Consider the following 15,897-nt stretch of genomic DNA (forward strand, 5'->3'; position numbering starts at 1 on the left):
AATCTTGCAGAGGTTTTTCAAATTTCCTACCGAAGTGTGTAGAATTTGGCTTGCTATGATTAATTCTTAATTCTTGCAGTTGTAGGGCAGCAGTCTTAACAAAATAGTAACAAAGATAGTCTGAATGTGTTCTATACCTATAAGGAACTGATCTTTGAAGCAGTATTTTATGAGAAGCTGTTTGCCCACAGAATCCTGGACAAGTGGCCAGTTTTTCCTTTATCTTGCTTATGTGTACAAGATGCAGACAAGGAATTGATAAAGCAGCCAAATGAGGAAAAAACAAGCTTATTACCCCACTGCAATATATGAAATAAGTGTGAAACTGCACACTTACCAAACTTCTACTTGACACATTTTTAATGTCAGAATATTGAGCCAGGGAATGCATCCTTATAGTGGCATACAAAATGTACAGCTTTATCCAAAACACACATACATAAATTTTAGAGATCAGAAATATGACCAGAAATGTTAGTAAAAGCCTATGGACTGGTAGGCTCGTTTTAAAATAAATAGGATGAAGCAGAATTTTATGAACGTTCTTGGGAGCACACATTGAAAAAAATGTAACCTAGGCTTGTTGGATTACTAGGACTCTTATTTATGTGATGTGCTGTTAGCAATTGGAAGTAATTTAAAATTACATACTAAAATGTATATTAATTGGAAAATAATATTCCAGGTTTTTTCTTAAAAAGAAGTATGATGGAATGATTGACAAGCTACCTAATTAAAGCAGAACTGCCCTTAATTACTCGTACAAAAAAGGATAATGCGTACCTATATCCTTGATAGGTAGAAATCTGCATATCTTCACTGGGATAACAATAGGATTTGGCATTTTTGTTTTATTGGTGGTGCGGCAATAGAAAAGATTATGCATAGGACAGAAACAGAACAATATTCTTCTACATTTCCTATAATATTCTTGTCATACAAGTTGAAAATTAGACTAATATTTATGTGTTTTTTCCAAAACTTTATATTGACAAAGCAAAATGAGAATCTATCTTAAGTACAAGTTCCAGTACTGAAATCCCCATCCAGAACATTACATTTAGTTCAGTTATGCTTCCAGTAGTTGTTGTTACGAGCTCAGTATTACGTTCTGTGGTGATCAGCAGAATTGTCATCTTTAAGGCAACCTAACTGAGTGCTATCTTTTCTGGAATTCCATGTTTTTAAAAAATTGTATTAGGGATAAGATGCGGCGGTGATAGGCATAATGCAAAGAAAGCAATAGAAGAAGTGGTATTTTTGCATGGCATTTTGATGCTATAAGGAATGTTTTTTTTTTCCCCTACTTCTAATCCTGTAGAAAAATATGTAATTGAGAGCACCATGATTTCTCAATGAAGGCAGAGTGTGTTCTTTATTGAACTTATTTTTTTTCTCTTTTTTTGTCACTTAATAACAATATGAAACAATATCTGATGCAGGAGAGAGGCGTGAAACCAAAGAAAGATATTCTGGTCTGTTTTGAAGAGCCGTACTTGTCATTTATCTGGACAAGTGGTGATTTTCTGGTGCTGCCTTCTGTTACAAGTCGCTAAATGTCGTCTGTAAAGCAGTAGCACTATGTTCTACCACATTTTTCTGTATAAGATTAAAGGCAAACCTGTCGTGAGACCATCACTACTTTGACTACCCCAAACAGGACATGGAATAGCACTTCTACAGATTTCTGGTAAAAAGTAATTTTAAGGATGGTCAGGAAGAATGTATTTGTTCTCTCCTTTCGGTCTACTGTTTTCCAGATGTGATTGGAAAGAGGAAGCTGTTCCACTAATGGATCAGAAGATTGTTCTGTGATTTAAACATCATCCTGAAAATGCAGCTTCCATGTTCGATAGATATAAGTTCAAAATACAACATATTTATGTCAAAAAGGCCTCTTTAAAATCACAAGGAATCTATAGACATATAGTTTTGTGAGATTCTCCTGCTGATACTTGTGTAAAAAAGAACCATCAGTGTTCTATTTTCATATGTTGATGTAAATGCTAATCTTAAATTCAGAACAGTTAAATAAATACCCACTATCGTGTATGTTCACAGAGCATGCTTTGAAGATTAAAATATAGATTTTCTACTGAAACAGTGAACATACAACACATTCAGTTCCGAAGTGTCCTCCAAATTTTAAAAAAGTTTCTTCAATATAATAGTCTCCAGCACCGCATGCAATCCATTGGTGATGATTTTGAAGACCAGGGAGTGGAATCCTTCAACATGAATTCCAAAACTTAAAGGGGGAATTTTAAAAATACATTGTGTATCTTTAACATACAATTCACTGATCATCATCCCTAAAAAAATACACACCTTTATTTGAGGCAAAAGATGCCCGATAAAAAAGTCTGCAAATAAAGTGCAGAACAGTCCGATGCATACAATAGAAGAAAGGGATTCAGAACCCCTGAATGTAATTTTAAATGCCGCTGCAAACTCTCTCTGTGCATGTCTGTTATGTTTAAGTTCTCCAAGGGCAAAACACAGATATAAATTGGTAACTTCACTGAGATGCTGTAAAAGCTAAAATCTATTCAGCACGCCAGAATGTATCCACATAATTAGAAAGGACTTGGGGCAACACGAAGAAGGGGAATTTAGGTTTTACTTTGCTATGTCCTGTTGTCTACTGGAATGCACATCCCCAAATTAAGTCTATAAATTCTTTATAAGCACTGGTTTAAGTTTTATAGCAGAAATTCAGGATTTGAGAACACTGATTTGAAATAATTCCTACCCTTAATTTAGAGCAGTTCACAGAAAAGACAATTCGCTCTTTCTGGAAAGGTCCTTAATCAGTTGGCTATAGAATATTCTGGGAGAAAGCTACTCTCAGTTTCCAAATGTGAGGCCATCCCATTTTTGTATAGATAATTAAATATTCATCAAATGAAGGGCTGTAATTGAGTCATGTTTCACTGGAATGCCATAGTTCCTTAGCTATTGAGTTGGTTTCTTGTGCTCTTTTATCTCTCTTACTCAAAAATACAAGCCTTTCTGTGTTTCTCGTCTCTAGTACAGCTTAAAACTACTTTAAACAACCAGTTCTATGCCATCTTTCCTATTCATTGTCTGAAAAGTTTGCTTTTACTTTATAAAATACAGTGTATAAGAAGAAAGTGCCTTTTGTTTTATCTTTAAGTTTACAAGTATATTCATCTAAATATGTGAAACTAGATCTTTTATAAATACCTCTGTGTCAGTTTCTCGTAATTTTTAGTGGCCTCATTCTTTCATTTTAGTTTGTTTCTTGAACTGAGACATACCATGCCTAGCAAAGCTCTGAAATCTAGGATAGGAGTTAGAAACATGAAGAGGTGTTTGAATATGAGGACAACGAGGCACGCTGTAAATGAGTAATGGACTGATTATAGGTTGGTTGAGACAGGAAGTACAGCTTCAGGGTGCGATAAATTGCTCAGGCTACCTAAGACTGTTTAATAAGCCTTTATGAGAACAAATAGTTCAAAACCAGCCATTATGTATATGTTCTCAGTCATCTTCAGCAGAGCTTGGGTGGTCCTTTAGGAAAGACCTTGTGGCCTAGCACGCAGGCCTCTTCAGCCAGTTTCTTGTACAGTTAATGTGCGTGTTGAATATGTGGGTGTGAATCCAAACCTGACTTCCTGACCACATTATTATGCTTGAATTAATGAAGAAGAATAACAACTCTGGTTAAAAAGTTGTGCTGATATTCAGCTTGACTAGTATTTACCCAAGAGCTTGAAACAGCTTATGAGTTGTGAAAATATGCTGCTTTTTTCTTTTCTTTCGACTGTAATTGGGAAATTCCTATTTCACAAATACAAAGAGAACTTACATCCACAAATAATAATATGTTTGTTTAACAGTATTTCAGATGTAATTGAATATATGAAACTACGTCCTTCGCTCATGTATTCCAGCATAACTCCACTGACTTGATGACCTACTAAAAACTGCTTTATATACAGAACTATCATTCATGCTGTTAATTAATATCCACCTCTTTTTCTCAGTTCCACTCTGACTCTTTTTCCAGACTCATTATAACAAAGGTACCATTTGAATAGAACATTTCAAAAGAAGATCTCCTTATCTTCTCTTCTGGACCACACTGCGAAGAATATGTAGAGATCTACCACTTCTTTGATCAAGAACATTATAAGCAGACTTAAGCAGTTTTCAGATTCTGTCTTGGGGTTTAAAAGTCTGTACATGTGTGGCTGCCATTCACACATCCTAAAATGAGATGGGACATGAAGGTGCATTTTACGCTGTTTTAGAGCTTTCTCCGACTAGGCGAGTGTATGTCAGCTTCTGTCTTCTGGATGTTAATTGTACTATGTAATGATGTATATGAGGTTTATAAATACTGAATCATTCCATTTTTACTAATGTGATTCTGAAGTACCATCAGAATACTAGATAGTCCCTGCATATGGAATACATAACAGGCTGAGACCGCTGAGGCCTCATGAGGCTTCCAGATGCTCTAAATATGTGACTTGAGCTGCTCGGACCATTAGGTGCTGTACTAATCTTTACTCAGCTGGCAGTCACATCTTCTTCCTAGTATGTAAGACAAAACAGTGTGTAAAACATCAGTGCAAAATTCAGAAGAGCTTTTATGTCCTTGTAATCAGAATACCGTGTTCTTTAAACAAAAAAAAATGCGCTTCCATGTCTACTTGATCTATCTTCAAGTGATTAACCAAAAGGGAAACAATGTAAGTTACTTTACACCTGAAATAAAAGATTTATTTTAGAGCAGCAGAGTTCCTGAATTCATTCCTGACCATAAGCGTGTAGTTATGCTGCTATGATGAGTCAATAGCTGTGAGTGCTTTTTAACTATTACTGAGGATCAGGTTCTCCTTTTATATGAGAATACACAGCTACTACTATTTGTGGTAGCAGTTCTGTACTGAAGACTGTAACTCATTGAACCTCTTGGGCTCTCAATCCGTGTATTCAACAGTAAAACTTGAGAGGGTACAAGCAGCAATAGCAAAGCTGACACAGTCACCGTTTGTGCTAATTTAACTTGTCGGGCTCACTAGTCCTGTAATGCTAGAGTACTAGCAGATTATTTGTTTAATGTCCATTTTAGGTATAACAGTATTTTTGTCTGAAAGTAGAGCTAAGCACAGGAAGGATATTCTAGCATTTAGGATGCAGCCTGGATTTGGACAGTGTGGTTTTAACTCTTTCTTCCAGAACCTATTTTAGATAACTGTGAGGATTTCACTTTGTCGGAGCATCAATTCCCTGTCTGTAGAACGAGGATGGTATTTCCCTGAGGCAAATTCTGTGGGACCCAGACACTGTGGGAATGGTGGCCATATGAGTACCATAGGGAGTAAACAAGACAATGTAGAGTATAAATATGTAGTTGCTTTTGGAAAGTTACAGCCTAAAGCAAAGCATACAGTCTGCAACAGACTCTTAGATAACTTCGCTTTTGTTAGAGAGCCATTTTAATTAAAGTTTAGAACTTTCTGCTTCTTTCTGTCCATTTTTCTTCTACTTCTTTAGTTGTTGTGCCAAGGTATCCATGTGTGTTTCTTCCACTGTCATCTGGCTCATTCCCAGCAGATGCACACAATCTGTTTTGCTGTCACTGACAGGGCTCAGTTTATGGAAAGAATGTGACAGAACATGCTGCTGTAGTCACTTATACAGGATTCTCTTTTCTAAAAAGTAACTGAGAATAAATTAGTTCGCTTTATTTTTTTTTATATATTGTTCAGTCTTAGGGTTTTATCTAGGCTACTCTGCACCAGGTTAAACAGGGTATTTATTTAACATCTTAGCTTTCTTTTTAATTCCTAGTTTGTAAAATATAGATTTGCCAATAATGTATGCAGGAAATCATCACAATACATCAAGAGACCTCAGTTTCAAGTGGTGACCATTATCCTGGCCATTCTGGAATAAATGTAATATTCTTAACTCTTATTTAGAAAATATTATGGTATTTCATTAAAAATTTATATTTCAAATTATAAATATTGCTGATCATCCAGAAGTCTTAAGCATCCTGCATGCATATGAAGGATATTGTATAAGGGGGGGTATCTGTTCCTTCTAGTGCAAATTACTTGTCCAGTAAGAGGCTGAGTAGATACAAGTAGCAAAATTAAATTTGACTATTTTGGACCTGTTGTCTACAGAAAGAAACCTTTAAACACAGTTAACGTTGCCACTTGTGTAGTGGTAACAGCTACAGGTCCTAATAGAGATTACGGTCTATAGGGCATGATGCTGTGCAAATACACATTAATGGACAGCCTCAAGGCATTAACGGTATGAACAAACAGGGTAAACAAAGAAGGTAACAGGGAAGAAAAGGTGGGTAGTTTTACTAGTAAGAATGTCTTGCAGTTCTTCTCAGTGTTCAGTGGGAAGAGTTGGTGTGTTAATTAAACTTTATGGAAGGTGTCTAACCAGCATATTACTGTTTATGAGGTGATGGGGTGTTCCCATTGTGTCTTTACCAGAGGAAAATTAATCAACAGCTCTAATTTGGTAAATATAATTTGAGTTACCACTTTGTTGTGTCCTGCCTCTATCCCGATGAGGGCAGGGATGACAATAGCAAATGCCAGACTGGGCTACTAAGGTTACAGCCTAAGCTGTTAAAAAACTGTTAACATTAAATATGTATGGGCACACTAGATGTTTATTAAAGAATAGAATTTGTTTTACAAGATGATGTTGCCTGTAATCCTGTTATTTTCATCTTTAATGATCTAGCGTCTATCTTTGAATTATACTTTGTTCAGAGGGCTTGATGTCTCTGCATTCTTTTTTATCTATAGCTAAAAAAAAAAATCTCCATTAATTCCCCAAATCAAAAATTTAATGAGCTCAGTGACTTGGCTGCATTTAAAATAGCTCCATATATACATTAACCATAAACTAAATATATCTAAAGACATTTGATCAGTATTTTACATTTGATCAGTATTTTTAGGATGTATTTTTAAACACTGTTTCATTTGGGGGTGCCTTTATATATTTAAAACTCCGAATTCGTATTTTTGCACCTCACATAATTGCAGATTTTATGTTATTGATAGGGTATATATGTTAAAAAGGCTATCTAGAAATATGCTACAGTGGTAGACTGCCATATTAGCTAGGCTTGTGGTTTTTCTGCAAAATCACTTCCTATGATCGTGTACGTATATTTATACATATGTACATATATCTATATAGCTGTGTGCTTTATATACAAATATATATGGTTTTCAAGCTATGCTTGCATGCCTCTGGGTATGCCTTATACTGTAAATAAAACTGTCAAAATGTCTCTTCACAGTTAGACCTCATAAAAATAATCAGTCCATAAACACGTGGTGCTCTTTATTCACATATATACAGTTACTATATAAAATGAGTCTTTCGCCTGTTGTTCTAGACTTCCAGTCCTGTATTATGGGTTAGAAATATAGTATTTTTTAGTGTTTTTTTGCATGTACTTCTATATTTGTTTGGGTATGGGAAAGATATATATAAGCATCTGTCCTGGGTTGAGCGACACAGGACTAATTTGTCTTCTAATGCTGGGAAAAACTCCACTTTTGGAAGATTCTAGTGTCTGAATTTGCGAAAATATTTACTTTATAGCCAGCTAGGCTATGTGGGATTCAAGGTCTCAGTGTTTTCAAGCCTTGCCAGGTGCACGGATAAGAAGGAGCGAGGCCTGGGCACTTGACCGAGGCTGGCCAACAGGATTATCTCATACCATGAACGTCATATTCTATATAAATTAGAAAGTTTGCTGTGTAGTTTCTCTCTCCCTTGATGGAGGCCGTCCAGAGAAACTCCTTGCCCCGGTCCCGGACCCCTGAGCCCTTCCTATCCTCCTGAAGCTGCAGTCCTTGCAGTGTCTGATATTTACTGTCCCCTGCTGGGAGTGCACGGCTTCCTACTGATGTAACTGGATGAGTATAATTCTTGTATATCTTATATTAGTATCAGGATTAATACTGGTTCTCCTTGTGTTTCCTTGCTTTCTCTGATTCTCCTTTTGGGTGGGGAGGGGTCATCGCGTGATAGAATAATTGTTTAAATGACAATAAATTGTTACAAGTTTTCTCAAACCACAACAGCATCCCTAACATAACTTTTTCTTGGTTTTATAGACAGGTTGGATTAGAAGATGACTGTAAACCCTAGTTTCTGTTACTGTATTTAATATTATTTTTGTTACTAGACTTTTCTAGGGTTTCTGCAAATAATACTGACTTTTTAAATTAGTCCTAAGATTATTTTTGGATGGGAATCAGTAATACGTGTATCTCTAAGAGACAAATATTTTTGTTATATCATTTATCACACGTAATGTAAAAAGAAGGCTAAGAGGGAATAGGGTCCTCAAATGATTTCTTTTGCTACCTCTCTGCCTTGATTGCTAAGCTCAGTTCAACTCCAGAAATATTATTGCCATGTAGCTATTGCACTTCTAAGGCCAAGATTACAATAGCACCAGGACACCTATTAGTAAGTCAGGCAGTGACAAGTGAATGGGGTAAATTAATAGATTTATAAAAAGGTAGATTTTATATCCTGATATACGTCACAAGAATTGATACTTCTACAAACTGTCAGGAAAGAGGCCAAAGACTAAACAAAAGACTATGGAATGTAACACCTTCTTGTTATGTCAACCTGTATTTATCTTGATTTTTTTTTTTAAATGCACTTTGTTTTAAACTTAGGTAATTAATTACACTTTCTTTGTGGGAAAAAAAAAAAAAAAAACAACCCACAACCTATAAACTGAACTGAGTTCAGCGTAGCAATATATTCCTTTTAGATCCAAATGCTAAGCACAAGAATCTCAAATCTGTTTGCCTCGTACTTCATGATCCTACTTGGAACCTGATATGGTAAAAAATATGAAATTTATACACATACAGATTGGACAAATCAGATGATAAATTTTAAAGCTGAAGACTTACATACAACTCTAGTCTGTAAGTATACCAGTTTCAGGGTCTGTTTCAGACACCAGTGCTGATCTTAGCTGTAGATGTATCACAGGTGAGAAGATGTAAAGTCAAGACTGAGGTTTTCTTTCTCATTTTATATATAGCTGATAATTTCCATCTAAAAAAAAAAAAATCCATAAGGAAAGCTGATCAAGTGATTAGCAGAAAAACAATAGGCTGGGAGCTGCTTCTCCACAGACGCTGTTGGTTTTAGTTTACGTAGTGTAGGGCATTTAGCTTTGTATTACACTTACTTTTATCTCTATTGAATCTGGACTAGTTTTTTTCAGTCTCCCAATAAATGTTTTGGGAATAAATATTGGTAGTTAAGTGATAGTATGAAGATACTTGTGTATCTTCAGATACACAAATATATAAATAGGTCAGTAAGTCCCGTATATGCTTGCATTTTATGCTTTCTAACACTAAGAGTAACTTACAGAATTGGAAAATACCATGAAAGCGATTAGCTTGATGTATGATTATACACTGTAAAATTAAGGTAAAATCAATACTAAAAAATTACATTTTCTTGCTGTTCACAAGGTGGAACAGCATGGGCTTTTTCACTTGAAAATACTTTCCAGTGCCCTGCTTCTGACATCGGAACCACCCTCCGTAGTGGTATGAAGCAGATTTTTTCCTTCTATCAGCCTGGATGTGGACCTTTCATGAGCAGAGACGACCTATTTTTGTGATGTGAGCTGGCCCCAAAAATGTATTATTCATGGAGCAAGGCTCTTCACCGGTAATGATAGCCTGGATTTCTTGGGCTTGTACTGCCCCTAGTGAAAGCGCTGTTTGTTTGGGGAATTTTTTCTTTTTAAAAATACAATTATCCTTTTTCATCTGTTTGCACCAGGATGCAGGACCAACACATTACTCAAGAAATTATCCACAATCTAAGAGAGAAGGGGACTGTCTGGTTGGCGTCAGAGTTGACCACTGACTCTTAAACGGCACACAGATTTGGCTGTGATATACAGCCATGCTCCACCTACATAACTCTCATAAGTAGAGGTTGCAGGTGTTTATACAGCGCAGGAGATACCTTACAAATGATTCATTTTGAATCCAATTACTATATTCAACAAACAAAAATGCCAGTAATTGATTCTCTGGTCAATTCTATTATGGCTTTCCATTTCTGTTACAATTTTTTCTTGGCAAAAATACAGACAGTGCTTTAATTATGAATTTATTATTTTGAAGAAAAATATCATATTTTTGAATGTGCTTTTCATAGGATTCAGAAAAATTAACCATGTTAACTGTCTTAAGATGGCTGAGGATGAAGCAGTCCTTTGGTAGTAGCATTTCTGAGTTATCTTGAAAACGGCTCAACTGACAAAGCTATCTAATACCATATTACCATTTTTTTAAAATTGGCAATGTCATTAAGCTTTCAAATACACTGTCTCAATAACTGTTCCAATTTTTTATTTCTGTTAGCTAAAAAATGTGAAAATAAGAACAGACAGATAGCTTTGTTGTTTCCAAAGACTTATAATTCTGTTTTAGTTTGTTTGAAAACTTAACTGTTAAAATATGAAATGTAAGCAGCTGAAAATATAATGTGCATTATAGCTCTCTGGTTGTGTATAGAAAACGTCCCTTTGATGGGATAAAATGAAACTTCGCTCCTCAGTATTTTGTAATTCTTCAATAATTCTTCAGAATTAGCAATATAAATTGCAATTCATCATATAAATCTATTTTTTTGTTTCTATGACAATGTATTGGTAAGAGATAGAACTCCAATTCTGAAAAAAATTTAAGTGCAAGAAGACTCTTACTCAAATGGTCAGTTAAATAATTTGCATCCCAATTAAAGTCATTTCTAGACCAGACCCATTGGGCAACTCAAGCACTGAAGGATCTTGCCGTTTTTGTTGAACAAGAAGAGCCAGGGCGTTTCTGGAGCTGAGAAGAGAAACAGTTCATTACAAGAAGGTAAAGCAGATGTTTAAGAAACCTTTCGGCTTATCTCTTGGCAACAACATCACCTTCACATCTTCGATATTTGCTTAATTTTTATGGTGTATACCCATATAGGGCATGCAAGGCAAAGTATTTTTCTTCTCTTGTGCATAGAGCACACTTCCTATGAACAGAAGCTGTCTCATGGACAGAAAGATGATATATTTATATTTTTTTTAAAAAATGCAAAGCAGCAAGCTGATCTTTCAGTCTGTATCATCAAAAAGATTTTGTCCACTACAGCTTTCAGTCAGAAGGACTGCACACAGTAGCTTCTCAGTAAATCAGGAAGCATCTATGTGTGCAGCTATTTCAGCATTACATTAAGCTAATGTTTTCCTTCCCTAAGTACCACTGTTACATAATGCCACTGAAAAATCTTCACAAAACTGAAAAATACTCAAATTGTTTAAACAAACTTACCTGAGATGTCCCTTCCTTTAGAAGGCCTTTTTCTGAGTGATTAGAGTTTGCCTAGCTTTGGTCTCTTTGCCTGCCTTGGTTTGTAAAAAAAAAAAAGTGTAAGCAGATTTGTACAGTTTCTGTTCTGAATTGTTGGAGCGTGAGAAGACATGCCGTGAAAGCCATTTCTCCTCCTAAACTGGACTGATGGTACAGGCAGTTGCACTGTCATCAGGGAAACTTGTACTACTATCTCATTAAGCTTCTCTTACCTTTTGTTGAAGTCTTGTTAGTCCAAGAGAAACTGTTCTACATCAGAATATTCACCAAACATGTTCGGTCAATTTCCTGACATCCTGAAGTGCCAAATTTTCACTGTCAGGTGGAGAACATTACAGAAAATGTTTGATACAAAAACCTCAGACCAGAAAGTTTCTTCCTGTTTGCATGAAGCCAAGATAAAGGTCCATGTTATGAAAGTGTAATTTTGTAGCTTTTATGTGTGAAGCTACTCTTAATGAGGTTTTGGGGACACAGTAATCTAAGTTAATTGTGTGGTTGTTTTAAGGTAAAGGACCAAATCTTTAGTAGAGGACCTGAACTCTTTTCCCAGCTTCTTCTCTAGACCAGCTGCATAACTCATAAAAGTCCATTTGAAAATTCCTCCTTTTGCTGTAAAACTTTACTAGTTACTGTAAGTCAGAACTGAAAAGTGGGGAGGGAAAACTTTATTTTATTATATATGTTATTTTATAATCAGTATACTATTTTAAGAAGGTTCTGAAAAAATAACACTTGTCATTTGAGAGCTGCAGCTGTTAGTCTGTTGAGACATAGAGGGGATGGGGCATATATTGAATTATTCATGAAGGCTACTGCTATAGTTGACAGAAGTTCATCAGCTAATTCCCCCACTCCATTCTGAACTTTCTTTCAAACTCGGTCAGGCTGTAGGGGTACAAGCTGTTACTTTTAATAGTGATGCTACTAGAAGTTTCCTATATCACTGTATATATCTGTATATATCACATAAGCTTTCTCTTTTAAGAAAGTTATTTATTGTTCATTGGGGGACGATAAGTGCTTGATTTTGAATACTTTAATTCACAGATAATGTGAATAATTTGATACGCTTTCAAGATGTAACTGTTATATAAATGTATTAGAAAATTTATGTAATGATGCTTTATTACCTTAATTCAATTTGATGAACCCAACCCCCCTGACATTTTAATTGTATACATATTTAATATTTTCATTATTTAAGAACACAAGGAGGTTTTGTGTGCAATTACTTACAATACATTTTTCAGTTTATTGGCCAATTCAACATGCACAAATGCAAGGAAATCATAGTTTGCACAAACGTGGGGAAATCAAGTACTTTATATTCCAAATGCTAAGCCTCATTTTGTCGTGCAGACTATCACATCAACGATAAAAATATTTTGTGGTTCTTCAAAGCAGTGCTGAAGTTCAAGGTTAGCTTGGCAGACACCATAATCGTGTCATGAAGTGTGTGCTTGCGGTGGGTATTGTAGGAATGATAAATATCAAAGACTTCGTCCCAGTTTGAGCGATAAGGAGCTGTGTGCCTCTCACTCCAGGGATTCCACAAGTGTAGCTCGGTTTTCACACAGGCAGGATTGCCAGCTACCTCTACCTCTGCCTCAGCCACGGGGAAAGCACAAATCTTACCAGTGAGTATTTGTTATCTTTAGGAGATTGCTCTCTCTTTTTATATGTCACTACAGACTGATTTGGGGGATTTGAGTGCAGGGGGAAATTGTAGTAAAAATTCTGATGTCCAGTTCATTCCCCTCTCCTCTGTGGAGATTTCTGCAGTGAATGAGATTGAAAAATGTCTTTTTAGTGGTGTGCTTGATGCAGACAGTGCCCTTATTTATCCTGTGATGACCTCATAGCAGCAGCACATGCCCTCTTGATGGAGCGGATTATTGTAATTCTCTCCTAGAAAGGCTTCCAGCAGCTCAGCTCTGTCACTTGCAGCCTGTTCAGAATGCAGCGACACACTCCCGTCCTGTCTTGAGCAAATATGCTCATCCCCCTTGTACCTTAACTCATTTACTTTGCTATGAAGTAGCTGTTTGATTTTAAAGTTTGCTCTCTTAGTTTTGAAATCCTTAATGGTTTAGATCCTGGCTATTTTCAAGAACTCCTCCACAAATATCATCTTGACAGATATCACCACCCCCATAGCACATTTTAGGAATTTGAGCATCACATCTTAGGTTGGCAAGTTATGTCCTTTGCTGTGATAGGCCTTCAGTTAAGGAACTCCCCCAGGAAATCTGTCTTGAACCGTATATCCTTATCAGAAAACGTTAAAATTAAATTAAAATTTTTGGCTGCTTATTTTTTCTCCACTAGTTTTTTTTCAGCACAATTCCTATTAATACCGTATTTATTATGTTGCTTTCAATAATTCTTTTTGGAGTTGTTCTTTCAAATTTTCTTGTTTCCTTATTTGTAGAGTAACCTAAGCATGTTAGTGGTGTAGTTATTGATAGTCACTTCTTAAAGATGAGTTTCATGTTGCATGATAAGAGCACAAGCTCTTCCGTGTTAACATATACAGTATGTCAATATAATAGCTTACTAAATAGGACACATGGGCCATTATTACATTCAATATATTAAAAAAAGAGAAGTGTTTGAATCTTTATTCCTCTTCCTCACAAGGGATTATTCCTTCCTTGTTCCCACTGTGCAATCTAAGTCACTAGGCTTCAGCTGTACAAAGCCTCAGATGGAAAGCGATCCTCATCTTAGTTTGCTTGTCTTGCTCTCTGCTCGTCTTGCTATTTCTATTATAGTCCCTGTAATTACGGTGAAATGTCTACAGCTATGTTTATATTGTGCTTAATTGTCTCCATGGATGATAAAGTAAGCCTGTGTTTGAAGAAGCTTAGACTAGATGCCAAATGTTGATGGCTTCAACGAGTTCAGATGGATCCTACACTTGTGGGCATTCATAAAGTACTTTGTGCTATAAATAAGGCTTTTTCTGACAGTGCCATGTCTGCATTTTCAATCTAATAATTAATTGCATTTTTCACACCCGAATTCAATTGTGGAATCAGTTGGGACACTTTTTGCCAAATTGCTGTAATTGCTGTTCCATGCATTGATAGTGCCACCTTTCACCTGAGTACAGTGCCCGTATGTAGATCCACGCAACTTGTATCCAACAAAGGTTTACGAACATCATCAAGGATTTGCTTTTTCATGTCTAATGTACTCGTTGATTTCATATTCTCATTGGCTTGCTTCACTGATTGGGATGCAGTAACAACGTCTGTGATTTCATTCATATTAACTGTTACATATGTACTTAATTTTAGGTACATGAACATTTCTGCAGCCTTCAGTGAACTATTCAAGTGTTTCAAATTAGGCATATACATTCATGCTTGTGGGTTTGGGGCTACAAGCCATAGTACTGCAAAGACTTACACATTTCTTTGAGTTTACTATTTTTGGATGTTGTACCCATGTCACAATTATTTTTGACAAGTAAAATGCTGCCCCATTAAGCCTTCACTTGACTGGTTGGTGTGGTGGTATGCTTTTAAATTATTTTAAATCCTTTGAATTTTAAAGTAGTCCATGGATACAAATTACTTAAATAGTCTGATTAAAATTATCAGAATTCAGAAGATTTTCTAGACTGCATATATTATTACAAAGTGAAAGCTAGTCTTAAGGGCACGGGGGGGAAAGTTGGTGGTGGGAGTTTTTTCTTAAATCAATTTTACAAATTAGTTATTTCCAGAAAAAAGAAGGAAATGGAGGAAGTTGACATACATACCTGAAGCCAACTTCGTTATATTTAGATCTTTCTAAATTTAACTTCAGTGCAAACTCCGTTTTCTGCTAGGTCAGCTAAATAGATGATTTTTTACCATGGTTTTTTATCTTGTTATTTTCAGTAGTCTTCTGATGGATTACAGTCAGTGAGAATACCAAGGAACTTTTTAGCCCAAATAATTCTTGAATCAGTCCACAAGTATTGCATATTATTAAGCTGGGAATTTACAAATCCTCATTACTGGATAGTCTTCAGGGTAACTTACTCTTAATCATTAGGCCTTGAACCACAATCCCAGCAGAATGTGGTGTTTTTAATAGCACTGGTTCCTATGAGCAAATTTTATTGTGGCATCGTGGAATACCATGCATTCTTTTGCTTTATGATTTATTCTCCCTAGATACAAAACGGTAAAGGAGATGTGTTAATCTATTTTTATTCAAAGTACAAAAATAGCTCTCTTACAGTTCAGGGATTGAATAACCGAAACGAACATACTACTCGCTCTTAGTCATGCTATACCTGATGCTCACAGTAAGAATATTGATCAGTTCCAGGTACAGATATGTAACATTTTACAGATCATTGCTAAATAATACGTTCTTCTGTTTCAGACTGTTTTTCCAAAACACTGTTGTAAATCAAAAGCATAAAATTGCTACATTAAATAGTAGTGCTTCAATGCTG

The 15,897-nt window shown here is 35.8% G+C and overlaps 1 protein-coding gene across 13 annotated transcripts in view; it reads left to right on the forward strand.

The window, feature by feature from the left end:
* MEF2C (myocyte enhancer factor 2C) overlaps nt 1-15,897 on the forward strand; it is a 140,779-nt gene that overhangs the window by 21,494 nt on the left and 103,388 nt on the right. The window contains exon 2 of one of the 13 annotated variants that reach the window (XM_063321415.1): nt 10,831-10,949. The exons of the other annotated variants lie outside the window; for them this stretch is intronic. The gene's annotated coding sequence lies outside the window, so the exon portion shown is untranslated. The remainder of the gene's footprint in view (nt 1-10,830; nt 10,950-15,897) is intronic. 13 annotated transcript variants of the gene reach the window in all.

This window comes from Chroicocephalus ridibundus, chromosome Z, assembly GCF_963924245.1.
Source record: "Chroicocephalus ridibundus chromosome Z, bChrRid1.1, whole genome shotgun sequence".
NCBI lineage: Eukaryota > Metazoa > Chordata > Aves > Charadriiformes > Laridae > Chroicocephalus > Chroicocephalus ridibundus.